Source organism: Cnephaeus nilssonii (genome assembly GCF_951640355.1).
Source record: "Cnephaeus nilssonii genome assembly, chromosome: 21".
Taxonomy (NCBI): Eukaryota; Metazoa; Chordata; class Mammalia; order Chiroptera; family Vespertilionidae; genus Cnephaeus; species Cnephaeus nilssonii.
In genome coordinates this window covers 2792586-2810722 of record NC_137092.1, presented here as the reverse complement: position 1 = coordinate 2810722, position 18137 = coordinate 2792586, and positions in this window count along the sequence as shown.

Below are 18137 nucleotides of genomic sequence, written 5' to 3'. Positions count from 1 at the left end.
GCCTCGTGCATGTTGGATGTCAACACGTCTGTCTTTCCAAACTCAGGTGGTTTCTTCATCTCAGCATCCAGCCCAGAAGAAGGCACTCCCTAAAGTTTGTGGAATGAATGAGTGTACAGAGTTGCAAATGGAAGCTTGACAGACTGTGTGACTAATCTTCCTGGAAAGAGTGTTGCTGGGTTTTGTCTTTGAAACTGTTGAGTTCAACGTTTTTTGTCAGTAACATAGAAGATATGATTATCTAATCCTATATAATAAAAGGGTAATATGCAAATTGACCCTAATGGTGGAACGACCAGAATGACTGCTCAACCAGTCACTATGAGTCACATGACCACCTCTCGGTCCCTCCCCCTTTCTCCCTCCCCCCCCGGCCGGCAGGCTCCGATCGCCCGATGATGAACAGGGAACGGGGGGTGGGTGGCAGGGGATGCGGGCAGCGCCAGGCCAAGGCCCCCACCCCACCGGTTGCCCCACACACAGAGGGTGATGGGGTGGGGCTGGCAAGCAGACGGGGCTAGCGAGCGGGCGGGAATGGCCGACCTCTCGGTTCCTCCCCCTGGCCAGCAGGCTCCAATCACCAGATGGCAAACGGAACCAGGGGTGGGTGGTGGCGGGGGACGGGGTCAGCTGCAGGCAGCCGGAGAAGATGGCCCTGATCACAGGCCAGGCCTAGGGACTGTACCCATGCATGAATTTTATGCGCTGGGCCTCTAGTTTATTCATAATATATGACTGGGAAATATCGATAACCTGAGAGGTGACAGAATCAAGATAAGGAAGAGCTCAAAGGATGGAATAATGGAGCAGATGATGAGGAGAAATCTAACGGGAATGCATTGACATTTCTAGCACTGAGATGTAAATGCCAAATACCTGAGGACAGTGTGGAGGAGAGTTGGCCGCCTGGTGGTTTTGGTGATCCACAAAGTGAACACAAGCCAACATTGTCATGAGAAACCAGAACAGGTGCAGTAAGCTCAAGGTGCACTCGGGCATTCACTCTTCTACCCGCCTGAGGCCATGGTCTCCAAGACCATACTGGGAGCAGGGTCGTCTGATCCAGGATGCCATTCTGTGTGAGCGAGGCTGAAAAAAGAGAGGGTGTTGCTTGGATAAGAGACACCTTTTGCTTGGATAAGAGACACCTTTAAAGCCACGTGATCACTGAATGACCGGTGTGCAGAGGAAGGAATATACTTGCTGCTCTGTATTCAATGGAGGGCTAAAACTAGGGCTCACTGGTAAGCAGTTACTAGTTGCTAACTCTAGTGGCCAGGGATGTGTCTTGTTCACCATTAGAGCTTGAGCAGGTAACATAGCAAGCAGTAGATAGTAGGGACTCAGTAAATCAACACGAAACTAATAAATGATAACAATTGGAAATAGAGCTTCAAATAGAGTTATTCCCAGTGGTAAGAGTGGCTCACTGGGTGATGGTGATTCTCACCCAGGTGAGAGGAAGAGCAGTTCCTTTTCTGGAGGGGGTATCAGAATGGGGTGGGGAAAGTGACGAGCCTTCAGCCTTCAGTAGAGTCCACAATGCCAATTCCTCCTCTACATTTGGCTCCTCCCTTCCATTTGGCCCCAGGTAATAGAAGTCCTGTCAGGGCCATAACTAACGCGGTCCCCAGGGTATGCAGGTCAAGGCGGGATCAACGACTTGACTTCGAGGGCCAAGATTGATTCTAGCTCCTGGTCCCACCCTCCTTAGCTTGTGGCTAAGCCTCAGCATCCTAAGGTGGCTGCTCCAGCTCCAACCCTCGTGTCTGTATTTCAGGCAGGAAAACGAAGGGAGAGTGAAGGGCAAGAAGGCAAAGCCGTGGAAGTTATCCCCTTTGGAAGAGCTTTCCAAGAGGTTCCACTCACATCTCACTGAAAAGGTAGGAGTTTGAATATGTTGTTCAGTATTCAACCTCATACACTGTCGCCCCGAGTGGATCGGGGTTCTGTTCATAAGAATACAGTAGTGGCAGAGCAAACAGTCGCCCTGCTTTCATGGACTTCACATCCTAGTGAACTGTAACTAAGCTAAACAAAGGGACACGAAGAGCAAACGGACCAGCAGAGGAAGGTAAACCAGAAAGGACAGGGAAGCTGAGCAAACACCGGGGGAAGGTACAAAGTGTTTGAGCAGAGGATGGTGAGTTTTATCAGAACTGCTCCTCTCCCTCCCCCATGTGGGGGTCACCATTGGACAGGACTCCAGCTTTCGAACCCAGCCAGGCTTCCATCAGAATAACAAGGTGCAGGAAAGGCTCAGTGAAGGTGGAGGCCATCAGGGATTTTGTAGATGATCGCTCTCAAGTTCTAAAGGGCGGAGGAGAGGCTCGTAAGCTTGGAATAAGGAACGTACAGAGAGGTGTTGAGAGTGAGTCTAGAAGTGTGGGCTTGTCAGGAAGGAAGGAAGGAAGGAAGGAAGGAAGGAAGGAAGGAAGGAAGGAAGGAAGGAGGGAGGGAGGGAGGGAGGGAGGGAGGGAGGGAGGGAGGGAGGGAGGGAGGGAAGAAGGAAAGAAGGAAAGAAGGAAAGGTGGAATCTGCCCGGGTGGCCTCTCAGAGGAGGGCCTGGGACTGGTCCTAATTGGCGCCATCTTCTAGGTTCTTCTCACAGGCAATTTATAGTGATAAAGAGGAGGATGGGCAGGGGAGGGTTAGTCTTTCCAGAAGCTCATTGGATTTTGGGAAGAACAGAATGGAGGGAGGCGGTCCTAACAGAAGTAATCGGAGCTCAGAAGCTTCCCTTTAGTCCCAAGGAAAGTCATTACTGTTTGTTGACCCTGCTCCAAAGAGACATTCGGGTAGACTGCTGAGGGTGTAAACAAGTGCCGGTGGGCGTGAGCACGACCCGGGCCACCAGCATGCCCGTTCACCTTGCCGTCCGGCCCAGCTTCCACATCCCCTGGGCAGAGGGCAAGTGGGCAGAGGGGAAGTGGACTGCTGAGAGATGTAACAGAGATATCTCACATTGGTAAAGCGCTTTATAATTTTTTTAAATTCTTAAAATATTATATCGTGGGTGAGTCTCCTAACAGCCCCAGGCGAGCAATTTTGTCTCCATTAGGTGGAGGAGGAGGCTGAGGGTCAGGGAGGCTACCTGACCTGCGTGGTACACAGCTAGGTAATAGGAAAACTGGGACCGGAAGTTCAAGTTCCGGATTCCATGTTTGGTGCTCTCTCTGTCCTCCCACATGGCAGGCTCGATGCAGCCCAAGCCCAGGCCTCGGTTGCTTTTCCTATACCCGGGCTGTCCAGGAAAGCCTTGTAGATAACACGGGCATCACCCTTCCCTTGGACGCCACGTCAGAGGCGAGCTATTTTGCCATTTTCTCTCCCCATTTCACAAAACCCAGCTTTCTGTTTCCAAACCCCCTTACGAGTCCCTGCCTTGTTCAGCAGCTGAATCTGCACTAAGTAATGTTGTGAAGTCAGTCTCCTGATCTCCAGAGCTCCCTGCTCTCCATCCATCTCGGTGTGTTTGTGTTGGCTCAGAACACACGCTGTGGAAATTCCAAGACTTCCATAGAAAAAAAGTAGAAACGCTCGCTTGTGATTTGCCACATTATAGCTAAAATAAGACTGAAGGAGAATATCCTGTTTTGGAAGACTTTGTGCCAGAATAAATAAGGCAACTTACTGAGTGATGAAAGTGTTCAAAAAGGAAATTATAACTCATATTGCTTTGTCCTTATGGAAATGAAAAATACTGCATTAAAAATCATAGGCAGGCAGGTGCTCTAACCACTGAGCACACCAGCCAGGGCTGGGCAGGCTTTTAAGGAATGGGAGTCCCTCTGATGGAGTCCAACCTCTTGTCATGTGCACGCGACAGACAATGGCCGGGCTGAGGAATGAGCCACCTTTCCACTCCTCGTCGCTGACTTGGGAACACCTGCCTAGGGTTGCACATGTTCAAATAAAATAATTGTTGAGTAGTTCCACCGAATGTCAGCGGGAGAAGGGAGTACAGGACCGTTTTGAGGACAAGGACATGAAAATAATTCTCGAAGGCTGAGACCTGCAAAGCGAGGGAAACAGGTGATAATAAATTGGTGGAATGTGGGACAGGAGAGTCACCTCTGAAATATTGATTTATTGTAGGACAGGAGAGTCACCTCTGAAATATTTCAATCAGTAGCCCTGGCCCAGTGGCTCAGTTGGTTAGAGCATCATCCCGATTCGCCAAGGTTGTGGGTTCAGTCCCTGGTCAGGGCACATACAAGAGTCAACCAGTGAAGGCATCAATAAGTAGAACAACAAATCGATGTTTCTCTCTCTCTCTCTCTCTCTCTCTCTCTCTCTCTCTCTCTCATCAATAACAATAGTAATGAAGTGTTACAAAAAGTAATACCTCGTAGCCACACGCATCCCTTCTCTGTGGCACGCAGTGTCTGCTCTCTTACTCGTTCCCACACCAGCCCTGGGAGACAGGCCCTGCCACCAGTGTAAACAGCGGGGAGAGGACGCGGTGTTCCGGTGCCATGTGGTTGGAGGCGGTGGGGGCAGCAAGTCCTAGTTCCACAGCTCTTTCCTTTTTTAATGTCCTCGGGCAAGATACTTCCCTCCTGAGGTCCTGGTTTCCCTGTCGGTAAAGTGGGGACAAAAAGAATACCCTTCTACTAGGGTTTGTCTCAAGGTTACATGAGATCAAGCAAGTAGAGTTCACAACTCATTTCGTGGTAAACGGATAATACTCAGTAATGCCGGCGCGTCCAGAGAGAAAGGGGGGGGGAGGGGTCATGTCACAGCTCTGATTTGTGACCTTTCTCTGTTGGCTTCTGTTGAAAACTGACGGTCTACCACCCAAAACACCCTCTGATTCAGGCCACGTATGAGAAGTAGACTTCCGACAGTTTGAGCCACGAAGAGAGAAAGAATGGGGGAACGGGGTGACTGTGTGTTTGCCCTGTTTTCTGCTTTCTATGTTTCTGGTGCGTGTGTGCGTGTGCAAGTGTGCAGTGATTATTACTGGAAAACAGAATCTTCTGGACTCCGAAATGGAAGGTCCTGGGCTACCAGGGAGGGATTCTGATCACTGTTCTAGAACAGGGGTTCCCCAAGTGTGCTCCCCGACCAGCAGCACCAAACTCCCTCTTCCCCCGTCCCCCCTGCCCCAGATCTACTGGATCAGCAGCTCTGGGCTGGAGCCCAGCAGTCCGTGCGCGTCTGACCTGCTCTCAGCTGAAACTACTGCTCCCTTGCCCGCAGCGCCCTTCCCTCCCCGGCTGCCCAGCGAGGGCCCAGGGACGCGTTCTCGCGCCGAGCCCGCCTCTCAGCACACAGCCGCCACATGTGTGGGGAAGATTAGATCATCGAACAAAGTTCCAAGATGAAAGGAAACCGTTTTTATGTTCTGGTCCCAAAAAAATTAGAGAAAAGGATAATCAGAAGCATAACTTGAAATGCCCACTGTGGTTGCGTTTTCCTCTGCGTTTGTTAGCTTAGTAACCTCTGAGTGGACAGGGTCTGGCCCCGTCTAGTCCAAATGAAGCCCAGGGGAGCCGTCGGGTTCCTGAATACACAGCTGCTTGCAGAGAGCGCGGTCACAGCCCAGGCCTCGGGCCTGAAATGAGCTCACTGCTTCCCCAGTGGACTCGACACTATTGATTTCTTTAGAGGGGAGGCGGGGGAGAGGGAGAGAAACACTGATGTGTTGCTCCACTCATTTATGCATGCATTGGTTGATTCTTACATGTGCCCTGACGAGGGATCGAACCCACAACCTTGGTGTAGTGGGGTGACGCTCTAACCAACTGAGCTACCCGGACATGGCAGTTGAGGGAACCCGAGAGCATTTTCCTTCTAAAATTAGAATCTGGCCTGTCACTTCCCCCGGGTTCCTACCAGCAGCCTGCTACCGTGCATCGGAGCTGACTGGCCCTTAGTCCTGGAGGAAATTGGCCTCAAAGCCACAGCGTTCCGTGGGGGGTGGATGGTCAGACACCAGCTGGAGGGGGATCAGAATCTCTTAGGCAAAGCTCATGGTGTTTCCAACCTCGCACCGAACTCAAGCCCCTGCGTCCCAGGAGCCTCCGAGAGAGGCCACCTTCCCCCGCCCCTGAGCAGCCAGCCTTGCTCCTGACGGAGTGAGCCTCCCGTGAGCCTCCCGTGAGCCTCAGGGCGCGCTCTCCTGGGAAAAGGATGCTCTGATTGAGCATCCAAGTTCAAGGCCCCTGGGAAAGAGAAGCGTCCGTGTTAGAATGTCTGGAATGGCCGTATCGGGCTTTCCTGGGGACCGAGAGCCTCCGGCTGATAAGAGAGGAATGGCACTGTGGCCACAGGGGCAGCGGGTGACAGTGTCAGAGAACACGGGCCCTGTGCGGAGTGACGTGCAAACAAGCAAAGCAATGCATGCATCGCGACCGAGCTCACAACGCACCGTTCGTCCAACCCTGGGCTTCTCCCTTTAAGGAAACTCATCAGGGGGAAGTGCTCGCATTGTGTGCTGGTTGGAAGCAAGGGATTAAGTGTGTACATGGCAACATGCGTGAATCTTCGGCACATGGTCCCGGGTGAAAGAAACTTTGAAACTAAAGAGCAACACAGACACTATTCCAAAGTAACAGGCAGGTGTTGGCCAGGGCATTGCCTTTCCTTGTCATCTTCAGGGGCAAGTGAGACGAGCAGCTCTCCTTCATTATTGATGTCAATTAAATGCACACAAAACTCTGTGCATTTTGAAAGAGCGCGTGCAAACAAAAAGATGCACATTGCACACATTAGAATGGCTCCCCGCAGGGAGGGTGGGGAAGGTCGAGGGGGAGTGAGGAATAGGAATAAAATGGAAAGAAATTAAAAACAAGAGAGGAGCCTGGCTTCGACCAGTGGTGACAACAGATAACCAAGGCATCCCTGACTCAATCCTCTGTGTCAGAGGAAAGAAAGAGGAAAGAAAAGGACAGACATGGTCTTTGTCTAGAAGATCATTGTCACCTCCCTCGGCAAACCCTTCCTCTCTTTCCTTCAGCTCTTCACTGAAGGAGAGTCCTCCCCTGGACCCTTTTATTCGTCCACTATAACAATTCTCCCATTAGAGAAACCGAGAGGGAGAACGCGTCTCTATAGCGTTTTGAATCCCATTGTCTTGTTCACTCCAGCACTACTTTTTATTACCAGATGGAAAGAGATGCTTAAAATAAAAGGCTCTCCCCTGTGTGGGGGGGATTTAGGCTGAAACAAATGGGGGAACCGTCTGGGAGCACCGAGGTCATGAATATTCAAGACCCTCAGAAATCTGGCCTGCAGATTGGACACTTCAACGAGATCTCACGAAATTACAGAGACTCACAGGTGGCCGGCCATCCTCTCCTCTCTGCAGAAGTTGTTGCAAAGTAGAAGTGTTCAGGTCAAGGTGGTCTCCCCCAGTTCTTAAATCAAACACACGTGGATCACTCAGGAACTGTGTCTGTTTTCATGTAGCAACGCCCCTGTGATTGTGTGCGTGGAGAGAGAGGGGAGAAATGAGGTAGAGCAGAAAGGCTTGCATAAGGAGGATTTGGGTGTGACAAATAAAAGACTGGCCAAGGTCAAATACAGCTCGCTGGGTGCATCGGCCAGAGGGTCGCCCAGCAAAGTCTCTCCCTCGCGACCTCAGAGGCCTAGCCCTCTGCCCCCCGCCCCCCCACCCTCCCGGGGAGTGAGGCAGGAACAGTGAGCAGCTCCCTTTGTGCATGAACAAAGGGCAGGTGCTTGTAGGTGGGCTGCGGAGGAGGCGCTGACGCTTCTGCTGCTGCGGATTATGTTTAACTTGTCGCCTTGTCATCTCTCTTTTGTGTTTCTCATGTTCCCCCGGAACGTCTTCACCCCAACTCACCGACTCCTTTGTTCCATGAGATGTTAAGGGTCATCAAGCTTTCAGAGCCGTTGTCAAGACTGTCATTCTGTCAGGAGCTCATCTCTGCGCCTGCCCCTGCCAGCCCCTCGGGGAGCCTCACCTGGTGCGGAGCAAGCCCTTCCGGCTCTCCGCTCAGCCTCTGCCACTCTCCCAGGTCATGGGAGGCCTGAGGGGCACCGCATTCAGCCTGCCCTCAAGCTTTTCCTTCGAAACTACCCTCCAAAAACTTTACACTAAGACCATTAACAGATAAGAATGTTAACATCTCCTTTTCCCTCCCCCTCCCTCCCTCTCCCTTCCTCCCTCCTTCTCTCCCTCCCTCTCTCTATCTCTATCTCTGTCTCTATCTCTGTCTCTGTCTCTGTCTCTGTCTCTCCTTGGTTTAGGAGCACTTCTGACAGTATCTGACCAGCATGTTCTCCTCTATAAGATCCAGATGTTCATTGTCAGTCACTCAGAAAATAATTTTAGGACTGCGTTACTTCTGTGTTAAGCAGTTGAGTTTAATTTTAGTCGTTTGTGGGAGTTTAGCTTCCATTATGATGTCCAAATAAGAATGAAACTCAGCCTGCATTGTTCGCCTGGGTTTCACGTGCTGCGTGTCACCGAGCACTGGGAGCTCATCTCAGAGGCTCGGGGACATGGGGGCCGGTCTGGGGGCTGCCTCTCGCTCTACCCAGTCACGAGCCGGGACTGGGAATGAAGGCACATGGGGCGGGGGGGGGCAGGGGCGGTGTTTCTGTCCTTTCAGTCTAAGGAAATGCTGCTGCAATTTATTGACCCCAAGGGGAGAACTAGCCGGACGAGTGGTGTTCCTAAGCAGCAGGGCAGGTGTTGGCCATGGTGCTGCCTTACCCTCTGCGGGGCAGTTAGACACGCAGCTTCCTCCTGCAGTGCCCGGGCAGAAATGCCCAGCTCCTTAACAACCGCTGGGATTCGAGGCACGCTCGGAATCGCCCCTTCCCCTCCGAAACATTTCTCAGAAAAGAAGAGAACCATTTCAGTGTAATCTCTAGAAAAGCTAAGCCACACAGCCAACAGGGTCGGTCATTTCTTGGATCATTTTCTTTATGTCACTTGAACAATTTCTTACAAGAAAATTCAAAATCTACATACGAGCTGATGTACTACAAGTGCATGGGTCCCTAGCTCTTCCCCCACCAGCCTGACGTCACCACACAAGTGACAGGGAAGAACATGGACCCCAATGCAGATCTGAGGACTGGGGCTAGGCCCAGGGGAGGGCGGTGTTTCAGGTCCTGGAGCGGGTGGGGGCGGGGAGAATGGACGTGAGGCAGCACGGAGCTGTCTTTGTTCTCAGACTGTCCGAACAGGAGAACCAAGAGCTGCTGAAGCTCATGTGCATTGTCACTTTGCTGGCTTAGTGTGGATATGTTATTCAATTAGGCAGTTAATCTGGAAATCAATAAAAGCAAGATCTCTGGAAAGTGTTCAAGTGTTTGGAAACTAAATAACACACTTCTATGTAACCTCATGGGTCAAAGAAGGAATTAATGAGGAAATAAGAAAGAATTTTGAATAGAATGAAATTTACAACATAACATAACATTTTGTGGGCTGCTACCTACCATCACAGTATTTATAGTAACTATAGTACTAAACACCCCAAAAAAGAGGAAAGGTCTCAAAAACCTCCTCTTATACCACAAGAAACTAGAAAAATATCAACAAATCGAACCCATGTAAGCAGGAGAAAGAAAATGGTAAAATTCAGAGTGGAAATGAGTGAAATAGTAGGAAACAGAAATCTTGAAGAAAAGCTGGTTCTTCAAAAAGAGCAATAAAATGGACAAACCCCCAAGACCAACAATGTTTCTTAGAAGCCAGAGAGAGAAGAAATAAATGGCCAGTATCAGGAGTGAAGGGGGTAGCAGTATTATGAGCTCCGCAGCTATTAAAGGACATTAAAGGGAATATTATATAACCAAGTTGATGCCAATAAATCCGACAACTTAGGTGGACACGTTTCTTGCCAGACACAAACCATCCACCGTCAAGAAGAAGCAGGCGAACTGGTGGCTTCCCTGGTTCACTCTGCCAGGCATTTAAAGAAATGATGCCAATTCTCCATAAATTCCTCCAGAAAGCTGAAGAGAACAGTTTCTGTTCCATTCTCTGAGTTTGGTGTTACCCTGATACTAAAACTAGAGAAGCACTTTACAGGAAAACTACAGTCCACTATCTCTCATGATCACAGATGGAAATGCTCCAATCAGAATGGCAGCAAATGGAATCAGCAGTCTATTAAGAGGACAACATGTTGTGACGAGTGTGGTTTTATCCTGGGAAGGCAAGCTGAAGGACATTGCAGGGGTCACCCTGTAAATTATATGATTGTCTAACCACTATGCTGTACACCTGAAACTAATACAAAATAATATCGAGTGTCAACTGTAATTGAAAAATAAAATTTAAAAAAAAACACTTTAAAAAGTTGAATTATAGGTTAATCACCAGAACTCATCCTATTAAGAAACAAAAATGGAAAAAACATATGACGATCTCAAGCAGACTCAGGAAAACCATTTGATGAAATCCAGCAGCCATTCCTGATGAAAAACACTCAGCAAATTAAGAAACGAGGGGAACTTCCTTTACTTGATAAAGATCACATTCAGAAAGCCTCGCGCCTGCGTGGAGGGAAGTAAATAGTAGGGGTAATACATTGTATGTGTAGGTAAACCATGTGAAAAACAGAAGTAGATTATATAAGTTTTAAATGGCCAGAATGGAATTTAAGCTAGTCACGCGGCGGCAGGAACAGATTGTTTTGGGGAAGAGAAGGTAAACGGGAGACATGAAATGAGTTAGCAGAAACGCTTTAGTGTAAGATAACTGCAGTCAGAGCGTGGAGGCACACTCGCCAAGACCAGGCGTGAGGAGTCACAGCTGTCACTCATCAAAGGAAAAGGATAAAGAGGGTTCCCAAAGGGAGAGAGCGCGAATGCGAGCCCAAAGAAGACCAGAACAGAAAGCTTCATGTCAAAATGCGCTCCAGAGTAAAACCAGCAGAAGAGTTGAGGAGGGATGTTCCATAACGCTGGGAGAATGAACTGTCACTCACGCAAAACATCTCCCTGGGTCGCTGGAAATTCCAGCACACCTCTCTAGGGAAAATGACCGGGGAAGCAGAGAATTCCCCGGGACTTGAGATCGGCTGGCTGTGGTGCAGAGTGCGGGATGGGATGTCAGGCCAAGCCGCCTCCTCTCCGTGGGGTCTAGGCCCCAGCCCCGTTCGCGGGGCCTAGTCCCCAGCCCCATTCGTGGGCTTGCCCTGTGCAGGTCGCCCGCCTGCGGACAGCAGCACCTTCCTCAGCCTCAGGGTCCACAGGACCCCGCTGACAGGCTGTGCGACTCTCCATTTGCCTCTGATTCTCAGCTTCCAGGTTCTAGAGGAGATGTTCTTACAAGCCCATTTCAGCAATCTCACCGGGTCGGTGAGCGCAAAGAAGAAAACACTGGGAGAGTGGGCTTTCCCGGAGACGTGGCTGTGCGGTGCGCCTCTGGTGTCAGGGCAGCGCGCCCTGGCTCACCGGTTTAAAAATTGGGCCGTGTCAGCGTCATAATACAGTCGTGTGTGCACACGAATACAATCTGTTCCCAAGCTTTCTCACCACCTGAAGGTTAGGTATCCGTGTCCCCGCTATAAAGACCATGGCACTGAGGTTCAGAGGTCATGAACTTGACAGGGTCATCCGGTTAGAACGTTACAGGGACTCTGTCAAACCCAGGTCTTCCAACCCGAGTGTTAAAGTAAACATAACAGACACTCGACCCAAACAGCGGCAGACACTCTGAGAGGAGTACCGCTGGGAGAGGAAATGGCCCCTTAGCCCTGAAGGAGGCGTGGAGGGCCGAGGAAGTCATTGGAGGGCCTCAGCTTTCCTGGCCCTCAGCGCCCGCCCGAGAGAGGCCTCGGGCCCTCACGGCCGGGAGGCAGCCCATCCCGAGTCCTCGCCCTGCCCTGGGCGCCACGGGGCCCACGGCGCCCAGTGCTCTCAGCTGTCCCCACGGTGCTCGCTTCCCGAGCAGACAGACGTGCGGGGTCTTTTCCTCTCACTCCGCGCAGAATGAAACCCGATGCCGAACCAGAGGGATGGCCTTAGCAGGGGGAGCCAGTGGGACCCCCCTTCCCCCACCGCCACACACACACCAGGCTTCGTTCCTCTCTGGTTTCTAGACAGGGAAGAGCAACCGTGTGCGTGGGGACGAGTCTCAGGTGCCTCTGTCAGCGCTGGCGACAGGCAGGACTTGGTGAGGAGGCGAGGAGCCGCTGCAGGCCGCCCCTCCCGACCTGTGTTTCAGACCCGCTGGCTGGAAAGGCCCGGCTCCCTTCCCCTGCTGGCCAGCTTTCTCCTGCTTCCGTTTCCCATCACGGACGCCTCAGTGGGAAAACCAGAAGCTGCGGTCCTGGGGCACCTTCCTCCGGCTTCATCTCTGACCGTGGAGGGGAAGCTGGTCACCCCGCAGGCAGGCAGCTGCGGGGAGGAGGAGGAGCAGCTCGGGGTGGGAGAAGCTGAGGGAGGGCCTCTTTTAAAAGAGTCTTTAAAAAAAATCTTACGGCCATTCTGTCTCAGTGTCTGTCCACTTTCACCAAAACAAACAAGCAAAGAAAACCTCAAGGAGGAAAGCCACGCGACCACGCCTGCGTGTTCCTGCCCGCTGTGTGTGCAGTGACGGGGAGAGCGGCCGGAGGGTGTGCTGTGATCCCTGAGTGCTGGACCCTGACACGCCTGCCGACCGCAGAGGCTGTATTCATAGCTGTCTCTCTGGCTCGTGAGTCCTCAACAGAAGCACAGTTTTATACTGAGAGTGTAGTGGCATTAAACCTGGGCATCTCAACATCCTGTTACTAATCGCACTCTCCTTTAACCCCACGGCCGATGGAGCCGGGCCTGACTCCCAGAGGCTGTGCTGAGACCCTTAAAGGGTGCCGGCCCAAACCACGTCTGAAAATAACAGTCAGGCTGCAGACTCAGACCCGCCACTCTCAGGTTAGCGAGGCCCTGGGGCCGCATCATGAGTGGCAAAGAGATTTCCTGGACCAGCACGACTTCCTCTGCCTTCACTCTGCTTGCAAGGTAAACGCAGTGGGCGCCGTTTAATTTATTTGTCCTGACAGAGGGGTGATGGATTGCACCCCGGTGAAGAAGGGGATTCAGGAAGAGGAAGATAAATGGGCATTCGTCTCCCCAAGGAGACATTCGAACACTTGTGTTTAGCTCGCGGGACAGGCCTGTCCCCGTCCGCTCCACGCCGCAGTCTCGGGCTCCAGGAGGGGACAATGCCCAACAGCGTCTGCGTGCACAAGGCATGAAGCACCCTGCAGGCAGCCCAACACCCCCGCTGTAGCCAGAACACACAGCCCGCTTTGAAACGCCACCGGACGCTGCAGAAGTCCTCTCCCACTGCCATGGGCCTGACCCAGCGCTGGGAAGTCAGCTGTTCTACCTCTCGGCCACACCTGGGGTGGGAGAGGCGAGAGGACAGACAGAAAGGCACGGGAATGGGAGTGAGGGGCCGGCCGGGAGAGGTTTCATAGAAAGAGAACCCTCAGGCTGAAACGTGCAGGATGGGTAGCTCTTTCCTGGGATTGTGGAAGAAGGAACAGCCCGGGAAAGCTCAGAGGGGAGGAACAGCTGGGGGTGCCAGGCTCAGGTGCCTGGGAACTCATCCCAGACTCTTGGCCACTTGAGCCAGCACCAAACAAACCAACAAAAAAGGCAGACTAGAATGTCGGGGAGAAAAGCAGGAGAGCCAACCACATACACAAACGCTGGCACTTCTTCTCCCACGCCTGTGCCCTTGTGACACATGCACACGCCACTGGAAATATCAGCAGTGCCCTCGGCTGCTTTCTCCGGAGTCCTTGGCTCCTTGTCGCACAGCGTGTTCCTAACCACGCACTCCCTTTGAAAGCCGCCCGTCTGACAGGCACATGGGTCTCGGGCCTTGAGACGGGGGGGGGGGTTTTGTTCACTTTGGGGAAACCTGTCCAGCGTGGACGTAGCAGTAGGTCTCTGAGACGTCCCTTCCCCCAGAGAGTTCTTTTTCCTCTTTCATCCGAGCACACGTGGCACCTTCTAACCTGACAGGCTGCCTCGCCTGCTGTCACGCAGCACTTTCCGAAGGACCAGCTTGATCTCTCGCCTGGGCACGAGCTGTGCGGCATAAACAACAACTTCAGCGATTCCAACCCTCCTGACGAGTACCTCTGTCGCAAAGGGCACAGAGGAAGTGACAGGAAGTCCCAGGGAAATCTGCAACCACGGCAAGAGCGCGCCTGGGAGCCTGGCCCGCGGGCCCGCTCTCCCTGTTCCTTTCTGCCGCGCCTCCTTCTGACCCTGTCGCTCTGGTTTCCTTACTTCGCTTGTCCTGCGGTCATCTCCGCAGCGCCCCTTCAGTTACCGGGCCAAAGGGAACATGCCCCCCACAGCACCCTCTAAGGACAGAGTGCCTGGGGCAAAGTAAGCAGCTAAGAATTTTTCTTGTCTTAACGGAGACAAGATGGAAGACTGCGGAGGCACCGAATGGCAGCACCATACGCCCTGCAGGCCGCTTTCCACGGGGCCACGCTTGCGAGCCCTTCGGGGAGCTGCCGCAGACGGGCTCCTGTCACTGTCCGGGAGCGGGGAGGCGAATGCTAAGTCTCAGACCGCGCTTTGTTGACACACTTTTACAAACAGAAGGCCCTTGTCCTTGGAATACAGAACCCCCTGCATTTCTTCTCAGATGCAGCCACTCCTTCTTCTTTTGTTGCTTTTGACATATGGGTAGTAGTTTATATGCCCCCAAGTGGCATAGGGGCTTGGAGTAGGAGCACCATGTTCTACGAGTTCTCGTGGATCCCGGGCAGGGTTATGGCCTTTGCCAGGCTAAGGGCACATACTCAGTCAACTGGAGAAAAGAATGGATGATCCGCTTTACCTTAAGCTAATCTCCCCCACAAACCCCACCGCCCCTAACTAGCCCGCCAGACTCTTGAGGGCCTCAGTGACATCCTTTGCATCAGCATGGCTACCGAGAGTATAAGCACATGGAGCAGTAACTATAAGAAGGAATTTATTGAGATTTAGGAGAAATATAGGGTATAAGCTTAGTATTAATTTTCACTGGTTGTTAGGAAAAATAAAATTGCAAGACTGAGATGAGGCTGAGAGGCAGGGAGAAGAAGAAACGGCCATGCCGAGGCAGTATTGAATTTTTTTCATTTATTTTATTAAATTTATTGGGGTGACACTGGTTACTATGATTAGATGAATTGAACTGCACATGGGCGCCCCATTAAAAGGAAATCTTGCAATGTTCTTATTTCACAACTGCTCATTAGCAGCATAGAGGCTCGGCTGGACTTCTGGATAAATAAATATTTACATGATGGGGACTGTCTCCGACCATTATTTGTCGGAGATAATAAAAAGCTGACTAATAGCATCGTTATCGGGGACACTGAACACTTCCTCATCCAGGAAGAGGAGGCTGCTCGGGCTAAGTTTAACCAGCGAGGTGCCAGTGTTTGCACAAAGGACTCGAATGATAATAATAACAAGCTTCAAAACAACGTGCCCCCAAATTGAAAATGCAAGGGTCAAGACTTTTAAGTCTTAAAGCTAAGAAAACTTGGCCACAAGTATATAAAAGCCCCACACACCTCTATGGGCAGACATAGTGGTAACCACATTTCCATCCCTTCCTTTGGGAATAAAATTACTCATTAACACCTTGGCATACTGTATTATAATTTTTTTTCTGAATTCCTTACATAACTGTAGGTATGTAGTTATAGCATGTAAATTTAGAATCTTGAAGTTTTCCTACTTATTGTAAGTTTTCAGTCTATTTCTTATTGTTCTTGAAGAACAGAAAGATGTAAGCATATAAATAATTTAAATATATGCAGCCAACTTGCTTTGTAGAAATTTTGTACCAATTTACCCATCAGCATTGATGACAGTGCCCGTTGTGTTTTATTCTAATTAGCACTGGATTTTTAAAAAATTATTTTCTGCTAATCTGAAAAAAAAATGTAGTTTCCTTTTTATTTTAATTTGCATTTATTTGAGTGCTAGGGAGAGTGTTAATATTGATGGCTGGTTACATTTTTCTTATGTGAATGAAAACTTTGTGTCCTTTGCCTATTTACCTCTCAAGGTCTTACTGCTTTTATTATCATTGTGTGTGCGTTCTGAATATGTTAAGATTATAAACCTGTCTATCACATTTCTTACAAATACCACGCTTTCTTGATTCTAAGTTGCCTCTGATGGGAAGACACACCATTACTTTAATAACAGCTTTTAAGGGGGGAAAAATACTAGAGTCATAAGATGTTGATTATAAGACATCTTGATTTCAGAGATGGTAAAATATTAAAATGCAGAGAATGTTAAAAGGCAGTGTTGGCTCTGAATGGATACAGCATGACTGTATTGTGGATTCTTAGAAATTGACCCTCTCATCTGATGAGTATTGCTATTGAATGGAGCGATCCGACCCCCATATCTAAGAGTGTAGCCAGTCTGATGAAATACGTGGATTTTAATGTAGGTCACTAAAATATTGAATCAGCCCTAGCTGGTGTGGCTCAGTGGATAGAGCATCAGCCTGAGGACTGAAGGGTCCCAGGTTCGATCCAGGTCAAGGGCACATGCCTGGATTACGAGCTCGATTCCAAGTAGGGGGCGTACAGGAGGCAGCCGATCAATGATTCTCTCTCATCATTGATGTTTCTATCTCTCTCTCCTTCTCCCTTCTTTGCTGAAATCAATAAAAAAATATATATATTTTTAAATATTGAATCGGAGGCAGTGACCTGAACCTGGGTCACGAATGGCTCCAAGCCATTTAGTTGGTACGCGCTGCCAACGATGAAGGAATTGATGGCATGAACCCCGCAGCGAATGCTCGCGTCAGGACACCTCCATCTATACTGCGCCTGTGGGTCTACAGGTACGGGTCTGTCTGTTGTCTCTCCAGCCTGCGTGGGTGCCCCTGTGAGCGTCTGTGCCGATGATGACCCGTTAGCGCTGGGTGCCGCACTGTGACAAAGGCTGCCGCCGCGGGGCCACGGTCCCAGAGCTCCTTTCATCTTTATTATCCGACAAGAGCGTGGGGAGCCCTGGGAAGTGTGGTGGTTTTGGAACATGAGGGTTTACTGATGGGGAGTGGTACGTGGAAAACTCGTTACAATGGCATGATCTAGATCGGGCTTCTCTTACTGGATCCATGGATGAATGTGGTACTGTCATTCTCCTTCCTTAAGATCCGGTGACCCAGGGCCATTTGCAAGTGCCCCCCCCATCCCCCCTCATTCCTCCCACCCCACCCCCCACCCCCCGTACACACACACTGACAGCACCTACAGCTCTCGTGGATTGAAGGTATATTAATGTGGGAAAATGTTGTGGAGAAAAGGTAGTCCAGGCAGAACCAATAGATAGACTTATTCATTCTTAAGACTGGTAACTTACTTCTCCATTTCTCCATTCATAAAACGGGCATATAGTAGTACCTATCTCATGGTGTCTTATGGAGAGTAAATGAGACAAGACTTGGCATTCAGTCAGCACGAAATAATTATCCATGTTATTACCCTTATCTTCTTTGGAGTGGAGGCCACCTCCTACTTCTCCCCTCCGCACGTGATGACAACCTGATTTGGAAGGGTACTTGTCAACCAGCAGCACCTGGTTTCTCTGGGTAGAATCATGGGTGTTGGAAATTCGAGCTGGAACGAAACAAGCTGAATAGTACAGAAGCCCGGTGACAGCCTGTCGCCGGGAAGACAGTGGTCCCCACGGAGGTCCTGGTGCGGGCGGGTCCCGGGAGCCCGTGGGGCTGCCACACCCCAGAAGCTCGGGGGCCAACACTGGCTCCAGAGAGCCCGGTGCCCACCCATCACGGAGCTGTCAGCAGGGAGCTATAAATAATCATGGAATCTCCTATCCCATTGGACGAAATTCAAAATATGCAATGGCAGCGAGAATTAAGGTGCCTTTGCCAAAAAGAAATCAAGAGGAACAATGGACATTGGAATGTTCCCTTGAAGTCTATTTCCCTCGGGGACTTTTTTGCTCGTTACCTGTAAATGTCTCAGTTCACAGAAAGGATTAGTAGCAGAAAAAAAGAATATTGCAATATTTCCCAGTGTCCCCATGGCTACTGACAGAGGAGACCATGATATCAGATAAGAGAATTAACTTTTTATATTCAATTTACTTAAAATATTTGCTTCCTGGATTATAACCCATAAAGCTTGTGGCTGAGGGGACCCTTGAAAGCAATC